The sequence below is a fragment of the Lepisma saccharinum genome, chromosome 13 (assembly GCF_977018435.1).
Source record: "Lepisma saccharinum chromosome 13, izLepSacc3.1, whole genome shotgun sequence".
Lineage (NCBI taxonomy): Eukaryota > Metazoa > Arthropoda > Insecta > Zygentoma > Lepismatidae > Lepisma > Lepisma saccharinum.
In genome coordinates, this window is record NC_139241.1 from 47,386,006 (window position 1) to 47,397,733 (window position 11,728).

The window sequence follows — 11,728 nt, forward strand, 5'->3', positions numbered from 1 at the left end:
AGGACGAACTATCGTTTTAGACAGGAATATTAAGGTATCTTCCTTTTTAAAAATTTTCCATGAGAAAAATATATAACCAAGCATTCTCTTTGCTCTTTTGCAAATTTCTGAAATGTGCTCATCAAATATGAGAGAGGAGTCTATTACTATTCCTAAGTCTTTATGACTGTCGCACACTTGGATTTTATTTTCATAAATAAAATAGTTGGAGACTATATAATGAACTTTCTTAGTACATCTTAAAACTTTACACTTTCTCAAGTTAATTTCCATTTCATTAATCTTGCACCAATATGTCATTCTATCGAGATCAGCCTGAAGTTGAGCGACATCATTATTTGTTAAAATACTCTTAAAATTTTTTATATCATCTGCATATAGTAAACATGTGCTAGATTTAAAACATAATGTAACATCATTGATAAAAACAGCGAACAGAAATGGGCCAAGTGGCGACCCTTGAGGTACTCCACAAAGTATTTATTTTTTAGAAGAAGTTGTTTCACCAATCTTAACAGAGAAACTTCTATTTACTAAAAAGTTGGAAAACCATTTCAGAAATCGTGGTGATAATCCCATTTGGTCGAGTTTGTAAATTAATAGCTGATGGCTGACACTATCAAAGACTTTAGCCAAGTCAATAAATAAAATATCGGTCTGGGATTGCTTCCTAATGTTAGATTTAAGAGAGTCTATTAAAACCAATAAATTTGTGATAGTAGACCTTTTTCTAAAAAAATCCATGCTGATTGATTGATTGATTGATTGATTTGTTGTTTTAAGTCCACTTTATGCACAGAAAGGCTAATTGGGACTGGACCTACAAATCCATGCTGATTTCCATCAATATATTGTTTAAAAGAAAAAGACAAATAGTCAGCAATTATGTGTTCAAAAACGTTGCCATGGAATTTAATATAGTAATTGGTCTATAATTATTAAGATCATTGGCTTTTCCATCTTTGTTTTTAGTTACAGGTACAATAAACACATTTTTCCAGATATCTGGAAATATTCCAGAAGTAAGTGACATGTTGTAAATTTTAGTTAACAATGGTACAAAAACATCTTTGTTTGCTTTCAAAATAAAATTAGGTATGCTATCAGGACCTATTGAAGACCTGCCTTTTAGTTTGTTAATTGTATCACTTACATCCTTTTCCAAGATAACAGGTACATCAATTAGGTTGGTGTATGAATGAAGATTAATATTTTTAAAATTTACATGACTTCTTTTTGAGAAAGATTTGTGAAAAAGCTCACTAAAAGCATTAGCAATATCATATTCATTGAACAGTACTGTACATCATTATCATAAATAATTTCAGTGATAGTATTTTCTCTCTTCTTTCTATTGAAGTGAAACCAAAAAGCATTCTTGTCACCATTAACATTGTTTTCTAAGGAGGAGTAGTAATGCTCCTTTACATTAGAATATTCCTTTTTAACATCTTTCCTTAATTGGGAATAAGTACTGTAATATACACACTTATTTGTAAGTTTAAATTTATCATGATACCTTCTCTTTTTATTGATCATTCTCTTTAGTTTCCTTGTCATCCAAGGCAGTTGATTGTTTGTTCTTTTAACTTTTGAAGGAATATTATTTTTTAATATTGCATACACATTTCTAGTCAGTTCCATAACAGATTGTTGTACATCATTAGATATTTCAACCATATATGGTAAATGCAACAATTCATTATAAACATTCACATAATCACCTCTGGCGAAATTAAGACATCTATAAATATTATTTTCCCTTGTATCTATCAGTGACGTGCGGTGACGTCGACACTTGGGGTAGCAATGAGTGGCGTGCCCAACGGGTCATAATCCCCCCCCCCCTTTTAGGGCCCAGTATTCCTAAAAGAAGAACGTCAAATACAGAAAAAATTGCGAAGTTAGGAATGACTACAAAAAAATTGTACACATAACTTCCATCCACTTTCGAAAATCAAAAACGATTTGATTTGACTACTGAGCCAGAGATGCCGGTTTTGAATCTCGGTTTGGCAATGGGTGATCTTTGTGTGTCCCTTCATCAAATTTATCGTATCGTCTTCGCGATTAGCCAAATATGGCGGAAAGCGAAGTAAAATAAACCAAATCAAACAATCAGTCAATGAATGATTTGATTTGATTAACTTTTTTTATACATTTGGTTAATCGCGAAGATGATACGACAAAATTAATGAAGGGACAAACACAAAGAACACCCATGTCCAGGTAGAGGTTCGAACCCGGAACTCCTGTGTTGTAGCGCGCTGTAGTAACCACTCCTCCACGGTTGGTTGATTTGACGTTTTAAGTCCATTTTATACAAAGAATGGCTAATCGGGACTAGACCTATAGTTAAATGTGGGATCCGAACCACTATATACCTCCATTGGGTACAGATCCGGGACCACTTCCACTCCCCCACGGAGGTCGGCCGACAACAAACATGTGAGGAAGGCGCTAACCATTCGGATACGTGGGTATCGGTAAAGCAAACTGCATTTTTCCTGAGTAGTAATTTTATGATTAACGTTTTTTCAAAAATTTTGCATTGCTTGATTTCCCTAATTTTCCCATCTCACGATCTCGTTACTGAAGGATCCGGGCTCGAGCCCTGGCCTTTGCATGAGTGTTTCTTTGCAACCACTCTTCACCCGTTTAATTTAATCAACGTTCATCGCCATGGCAGAAATTAGGTAAAGCGATGGAAGAGAGAAGAAAATACAATTAATTTCCTCCCAGTGCATCTGCAGAGCACTGTGAAATCAGGAGCCTAGAATTCTCTGTTTATGATTGTCCCTCACGACTTTCCAAGCTCTTAGCTACTTATTCCGATTAAATCTATACAGCTAGAAAAAGCGATGGGTAACAAAACACACCTTTAAACAAACCATTTTTCTACTTTCTTCAATGATATTCATTTTGCTTTTTGAGTTCTGGGATACATTTTTCATTTCTATTTTTTTTTATTATTCACTGCAGGCAGAGTACAACACATAAGAACAAGAATGCACGCTCGTCACGAATCCCGGCCTGAATTGTTCTTTGCGAGGTCCCTTCATCAATTTCATTATATCATCACTCATCCTCATTTTCGCGATAACCAAATGTGGCAGAAAAGCGAAGTAAAATAAACCAAATCAACAACAAGAATTAGAACGCGCGTTCACTTGCCCAAATAAATACATCCGTATTTATGAATGTTTAGCTTATCCATTTTTTATTGGAGGCCAAGAGATTAGTATATTTAAATAAAACACTACTAAAACGAGAGCAAGAGAGAGCGTGAGCAAATATTTGTTATTTAATCATTATATATTCCATATTTTAAAAAAGCATAAAAATTTTTGTCTGCACATAAGACGTTCCAATTGCATAAATAATGAAAGTACATCCCATATTATACATACATATTGTACAACGTGTAAAAAGTAGTGTAAATACAGAGAACAGAAGTACTGCAGAAAAATTTCCCCTTAGTTCTTTAGAGCATTTACAAAGGAAGCGAAGGGAATCCAATCCCCTATCTGTCCAATAGGAGATAGACTGGAGGACCTGAAACCACGGGCTTTCAACCATTGGAGCGGGGGCAACGGAGCAAGGGAGGTAGAGGCAGAAATCTTCCCTTTCCCTTCGAAAACCCGTTTCTACCTGGAACTGTGAGGCGGAGAAAGAGCGAGCTAGGCCGCTGAACGCACCGAGGGACGAGAAGCGCGTGAAAAAAGTGTTGCATATGAACTGTGGCTTCAACAAAACAATAAATATTGTGATTTGAAAATAATTAGAGATTTGAGATTGATTGATCTATCTCTGCTAGACTAGCTACTCCTCAGTGCACGTCACTGGTATCTATATTATCTTTTTTAGACCTATCCAATTCAAAATAAAATGAAAACGCTGGATGAAACTTATCAATTTTAGATAAAGGATGTTCATTAAAACTAATGTTACAAGTGGAAATGTTAGTAAGTAGAAGATCTAAAACATTAAAAGGCAGTGAAGGGTCATACGATACATTGTGCTGAATTAGATTTGAAAGTGTTGCGATTTCAACAATTTTTTCAGCCTTTCTTTTAACATAATATTTAGAACAATACAAATTTCCAGTAGCCCAGTCAATTCCACCAGCATTAAAATCTCCAACTAAAATTATTTTATTGTGTTTCATTAACATTTCTTGAACTACCCAATCAAAGTAGTTTGCAAACAAGTCACAGTTTAAATCAGGTGGCAAGTAATGCAATCCTATTATGGTTGGATCAGAATTATTTGACATTAATTTTACCCAAATTACATCCAATTCCGTAATAGGTGATTCCAAGATCATAAACTGAACCTTGTTTTTAATAAATAAAAGACAACCACCACCACCAGATTTCTGTTTGTTTAAATCCAGATTTCTATCTTTTCTTATCACCCTGTACAGTCATGGAAAGTAGTTCTTGGGCCACGAGACCAACGATATCGTAACATCTTAAAGCCTGTTGTCTATGCAACCCAAATAACAAAATTGTCGCTTGGGTTTGCCTGGCGGACCTGGATTCTCGGGAATGATTGAGTATTGACAGCAACGTGAGTCATACCCCCAAGCCCAGCCATAACAAACAACAGCTGGGTGCCGTGAGCCACCAGAAAAAGTTTCAGGAATTGGTTTCTTAACAACAGCTATTCGTAAGAAAATGTTCTCTTAACTGATATTAGAGTCATTGTCAAGGAAGTTCACTGAAATGGTGGTTTTCGTCGAATCATCATCGCGCAACACACATGCTGTGAACCCAGAAGTCCTTGAAAAAGATTGGAGTTAAAAACAACTACTTGACTAATGATAAGACGAATCGCTATTCATTAGTCCCAACTTAGAATTTTGTGTAAGACATGGATCATGATGTCCTATCATCCATTTCATAACTTCATTAATCATCCTCATCGCCTTTGTTGACGCCAAGTGCTAGAAAAGCAATATAAAATAAGCAAAATTAAGAAATTAATAAATGACATTTTCAGCGATTTCACGCAGCGACTCAGTTGCATGTAGACAAAGTTTCATTAATCGGGAACCAAGGGCCCCCTTGTTGTGCTTCATTGTCATTTTCCCTCCACTTTGCCTGCCGCGATTAACCTGATGTTGATTAATGCACAATCCACAAAGTGCACCAAAGCGGCGCATATTATGAATAGGTAAACTACGTGATATTATGCTAATTTAGAATTTAGTAATAAAATGTGAATTTTGGGAGCTTCAGTTATGTGGCTGCACATCCATTACGTAATCGCGATATCATCAAATTGTACGAAGCGTGTCTACACCTACGTAAAGTGTCAGTCCCCGTCATAGGCGTGCGCAGACCCTCTGATTAGGGAGGGGATAGCCTTGATTATATTTCAGGCCGGAAAATAATAACGTAATTTCATCTCACTTGTTTAAATTTTATTGCATTGATGGGTGTGTTTATATATACACCCCTCCCCCCGCCCCACACACACATATAAATACATACATACATATATATATATACAACACACACACACACACACACACACACACACACACACACATATATATACTTATATACCAACAGTAAAAATCATATAAATTGTCTCTCAAATCTGCGCGTTCCTTTTCCTCCAAACAATTGTTCATGCACTTAAGAGAAAACCTTTTAGCAGCAGTACTTCTCCCCTCGGTAATATAAAATGCATTACAGAAAACAAATTGCGAGCAAAGCGACCAATAAATTTTCAGATCCAAATTTTTGCAAAATAAAAACAATGTCGATTTAATATGGGGAAAAAAATTCGTGGAGCGCCATATTATTCTCTTTTACGATTTTTTTCATTTAGATCGTTTGGCGTCCAGGGTTAACTCCCGCCGACACCTAGCTACGGCTCTGAACTTGACTACACTGCAAGAAAAGCAGACATTGCGAGCGAAGCGAGCAAGAACATTTTACAAAAGGTATTTATATTTGTATAAAATTTGAAATCAAGGGGGCAATTGCAGCTCTGTCCCTCCCCCCCCCCCCCCGCAGGTGCTCTTGGCAGTCTGGAAGAAATAATGCAAGAAAGACGTGAAAACAAAATCCACCTTGAGTATCCTTTTGTTCTGCTACTCTTAGATTCTGCTACTCTTGTTTTCCTTTACTTCCATGTTTGCCCCCCTAAAATTGATTTCCGTTCAAGGTTGTGGGGGGCTGTGGTTTCACCACTGCACCCCCTTCCCCCGTAGTTGCCTTGAAATTTCATCGGCTTGAAAATACTTAATTGTCTTTAAGAGTATAATATAGTTTAATAACGGCGATAGGATTCATCTATCCTAAATTTCTAGGTGAAAATATAATAATATAGGGGCATAGATGTCTTAAAGGGAGACAAGGATTGCCACATCTTCCCCTTAGAAAACGAATGTCAACCAAAAAGTACGTTTTCACATGTATAATTTGATTTCAGTCATAATAATTTACATTAATTATTATAATGAGGATGCAGGAATGCGATAATGCAACACTATTATCGGGGTAATATGCCCCATGGAAAAATACCTTGCTTGTCTCTTCGTGGAAAAAATCTGCAGACGTCCATGATTAGGGGTGCATTTGCCCTCCCCCTGGCCCCATGGGCGCACGCCTATGATCCCCGTGATGGAATATGTAGCGCAAAGCCAGTGCTTTAAGATCAAATTTGTTTTGTTATTGTTTTTATTAGTAATTACCTCAGTTTTCTTCCTCTGAAGTTAAATTATTCATGACGACGATTTATGATTACATTAAAGACATGAATGAACATACACAATGAATCCATTTTGGTCGGAACTCGAACTCGGAACCTTGATCGGCAAGAAATAAAAATATCCATAAGGCATGAGTGTTTCATTGGAGATGTTCCTCTACTTCCGTCATTTTATAACTAATATATTTCTTTAATATACAATAATAAGTCACAACTACCTAAAAATAAATATTATTTTGCATTTTCACATGCATATGTTTCTTTACGGTTAGAGTGTGAACTGGCACCTGTTTATTTAGATTGTTCTTTATGTTTCGTGTGTAGTTAAAGATAGGAAATATGCTTGAGGAACGATTAGGGCTATAAGAATTCCGTCAGTGACAGAGTGGTTAGCACAGTGCGCTACGATGTCTGATGTCCTGGGTTCGAATCCCGTCGTGCGTATGAGTGTTCTTTGTGAGTGCCCCTTCATCAGTTTCATCATATCACTCATCCTCGTCGTCACGATTAGCAAGAGGTGAAAGAAAAACGACGCTAAATAAGAAAATAAAAAGACTTATAAGAATCATTCTTATTTCCGGACGTGTCCTACATTTTATAGTTGTGTCTGACTTCCGGAAGGAATTTGAAAGAAATCTCAAATGTCTTATACGTATTTTGAGCATCACGTAACTTCAAATTAGATGGAGAAACAGAAAAACTGAGGGAAGTCTAAGATAACGTGGTTCCTTGGAGAAGTATGCTTAAATCAAAGAGTGTGCATGGTTGCTACTGGACGTTCGGAAAAACAATTACAATCCCAGCTCAGAAATTATTTTACGATTTTCTAGATCCGAAAAAGTCCGGATATATGTATAAAAATATTTACTTTGTGAAGTTTAATCGATATAAGTGTCGGTAATTTGTTCGAAGTAACAAGTAATTTTTCTCCTTATTGGAGAAATAAGGCACACAATTCTGTTTTTTCCCAGTGTATAGTAGTTTTTTTACATATTAATAAACAAGAACTTCCAGACTTTGTTTACGAAATTGTGAATTTTTTCCATCCCGAATTCATGGATTGTTTTCTCTTCCTGGCCCCACATCGACGAAAAACGTTCTGTCTTACATACACAAGTTGAAATCACATACAGCCGTGCTATTAATTAGCAGTTGAGGAATTTTGAACTCAACCGTTCACATCAACATTAATTTTTCAGCTGAAGATGTGTCATATTCTCGTTATATGCTAAGATGTCCTAGTAACCTATTATAGTTACTGCAAATACGATCGTGTTCAACATTTTGATACATTTTGTCCTACTTTCCGCTGAAGAGTGATCTGATAGCCCTATGTGTGATGAGAACTGTTTTTACTCAATTTCTGATATAATTTATTCCAGCATTTCCTTCAACTTTTATTACCTTGTTATTACCTCCAATGCTTACACAACTTTTCCTTCGTGCTCGACCTTTGGGTTCAGAAATGTTTACAACACCCCCATCTCCCGCGTGTAAATAGCTGGCAACAACACTCTAGAAAACCACAATGTATACAACTTGTTTACTACATATTTTACGAAAATATTAGAATGTTAGCTTGATATAACTGTGGATTGGAACGAACGAAATAAAATACCTGTTTCATACGCACACTGGAACGAGCGCAGGCCTGCTGTGAGTCACTCTGGCAGTGAAGGTCACTGATCGAAACAGTTGGTGCTTGCTTACTACAAGCAGGCGCCTTATCTTTCCTCAAGGAAACACGGAAATCTTAGTTACTTTCTTTCGCCAGACTAATGGTGAACATTTACAGGAACGAAAGGAGTAGTATCGTATTCTATTGGAATTAGATTTCGTGGTGTTTAAAATATATCATAACAATATGTAAATCTCTTTTGTGATCTACACTGAACTTATTTTAAAGTTTCATTGACATGTGAAAGCGGGAATTTAGAGATCCTTCTTCCTTACGATTTCTAAACAACCGAAGAGTGTGGTGAACGTGAAACTACTTATTGTTCGCATCAACGATATGCATTATACAAATGGTCCTTAATCAAAAACCCTATTACATCACAGGAAGTGATATTTAAAACAATTCTACCACGTATCCAACGTAACCAATATTCAGATTGATTCCAAGCTTCTGTTTGGGTTATTTTGTGTCGCATTTTTACCTCTTGCGATAATCGCGACGACGAAGATGATGGGTAATGATACGAATGCAATGCTACATCTAAGCCTCAACAGGTTTCAAAAATGGATCCTCTGGCTTTGTAGAGAGTTACGGTGATTTTGATTTTTATTTTCATTTGGTATTTTAAGTCCACTTTATGCACACAAAGGCTAATCGAGACTGCATCTACAGTTTAAAGTGGGATCCTAACCACTGTGTCTCCACCGGGTATCGAACAGGGAACTCCTTGATTACTAGGCGACTCCTCTACTACAGCGCCATCGGGAAGGATGAGAGAGAGAGAGAGAGAGAGAGAGAGTTACGGTGACTACGATAATGAAGAATTGAAAGTAGCACAACGCCTAAGCTATTCTTTTGTCAATATTGGAATTGCTAATGAATGTTATGAATGTCAGTTCAAATTGAAAAAAAATAAACTAAAAGTTTTCCAGAGTGCCGTTACAAATCGTTAATTTTTCTCTTTCCACGCATTACTTTGCTACTATGTAGATATTTGCATGCTAAGATGTAGAAAGTGCTGCATTTTCAGTGTTTGGAATTGCGATTTATTTCTGAGAATGGAGTGAGTAGTGGGAAAAGGATCACCTCACATGTTTGCATTATACCTCCCCGCCAAAAAAAGACACAAAATATATATCGGCTGTTGTTCTTATAAGGAAATATAACATGTATGAATTGTCTCAAGAAATATTGGAGCCTATTCACATCCCTACGGATCTTGGAAGAAAGCCCACGTAGAGATTGGGAAGTTTTGTTACGACAAAATTGGGATGTAGAGTAAATTAAAATGCAAAGTCCTACCTTGTGCTTTGCACCAAGCCATGAAGGCGTATAGGGGGTGTGGAGTTAGTGGAGTTAGGGCCCCACGCTTTCTTCATCAGGCCGAAGGTGGGAATGATGTGATCAGCACCACGCCCTTGGCCGCCATACCCCCCCCCCCTTCCCCAGAGTTTCCTCCAGGTACCGACTTTATGCGACGCTGGGTGGGAACCGAAGCAGCTTGAACAGGTGGACAAAATCCCGATTATCCCCCGTCGGGATCGAACCCAGATCTCTCGCATGGTAATAAAACGCCCTAACGACTGTGCTACTGCGGCACATACAGTAATTAAGGCAAGAATTGTTTTAGCCTTTCGTTCAACGTTTTTAGGGGAATCATTTTCGGAGATATGACGTGTAGCTCTTGTCGGTTCTGCGACCTGGGTTGAGAAAAGGCGATTTTCTGACGAACAACATTCCACCTGACAAGTCACGTGACTTTCTTACATTTCCTGTGCCTGTTGGCTTTTGCATGAAAGACGAGTTGCTCTTGAGACAGACAGAATCACCCGATCACCTAATGGTGCAATGTGTGTTGCCTACCCTTCGGGCATTATTTACTGCCATTAAAGTCTTATGGGGAAGAACTTTTTTCCACCACTGTACATTGGATCTAAATCTATAAAATAATATCTATCTTGTTTACACCAACTTTCTGTAAGAAAAATTATGTCATAATTTTCAATATTTATATTGCTTACTAATGTTTCAAATTTGGTGTTAATTCCTCTAACATTCTGATAAAAACATTTAATCATATTATTACTAAGGAAAGAACTTCTTAGTTTTTTGAAGTTGAGTTTTCTCCAGACTTACTGTTACTATTTGTATCAGATACACTTTTGTCTTTGTTGGCAACTATCTTGTCATTTTTCAATTCGCCAAAAAACCTTGTTACTAATACCGCTTTAGGCCAGATATTTTCATCGAATAGTACATGATAGTCATCCTGGGAAACAGCTACATGAAAAGAAGAGTAAGAATCATATTTAGTTTTCAGCCTTGTGCATACCATTTTCTTTACGGAAGAAGTTTCAGCAATATATTGCTGAAGGTCAGAATTTGAAACTTCAGGATGAAGTCGAGTCACAAATAGAGCTCTCTGAGGAAAAACCTTGCGTTGCACTGCTAACCTAGTAGATGGATTCTGACCTTGCACTGATTTCTTCACGTAGTTCACCTGTTTGTTTACATTTTGCAAGGTCGAAGCTTGACGAGTATTTTTGGAACCAGATGTATTTAAAACCTGGTTGTTTTCTATCGACTGCACTGATTGACCCAGAAACTTATCAGATCCCTTATCTGTGTGAGTTTTGTGAGCTACTGTAGATAAAGGTAAACAAGGAGTACTGCGGGGCATTCCGATTGTGTTTTGTTTTTCTTTCGGAAGATTCGTTTCAATTACGTGTGCATAAGTGTTTTGTAGAATCTTTTTTTCTTCTGTTTTCATTAGTACTTCATTCTGTTCTTTCAATACAATCACTTCGGCTTTAAGAGATTGAATTTGATCACTTAAAATCTGCACTGTCGAGATCAATGTTGACATAATGTCTTTAACATGGCAGCAACTGAAACAGTTTACATTACCTGGCTTTTGTCCTCCAAGTTGATGTTCTTGATCAATATCATCTTCATCACTATTATCACTATGTATTGCCATTTCTTCATTATTTTCTCTATTTATGTCCATGCTTTCATTGGCACTATCGCGAGCAGCTACACGATTCACCGGAACGGGTCGTGGCGTCACAGGAGTTTCATCGCTACGCTGTTGTAAACATTTCGTACATTTATAGGTAGATATGTCGTTCACCATAAAAAATTCAACTTCATATTTAGAAAGTTTCAAACATGGCTTAACGTGAAACCTTGTATTACACAGACAGCATGCCAATACCTGTTGCTTTCCATAAATTCCTTTGGAGCAAATTCCACAGTGATCATCAGAGGCAGGCGCCATGTTGAAACGCATGTAAATAATAATAATAATAATAGTTTATTTAT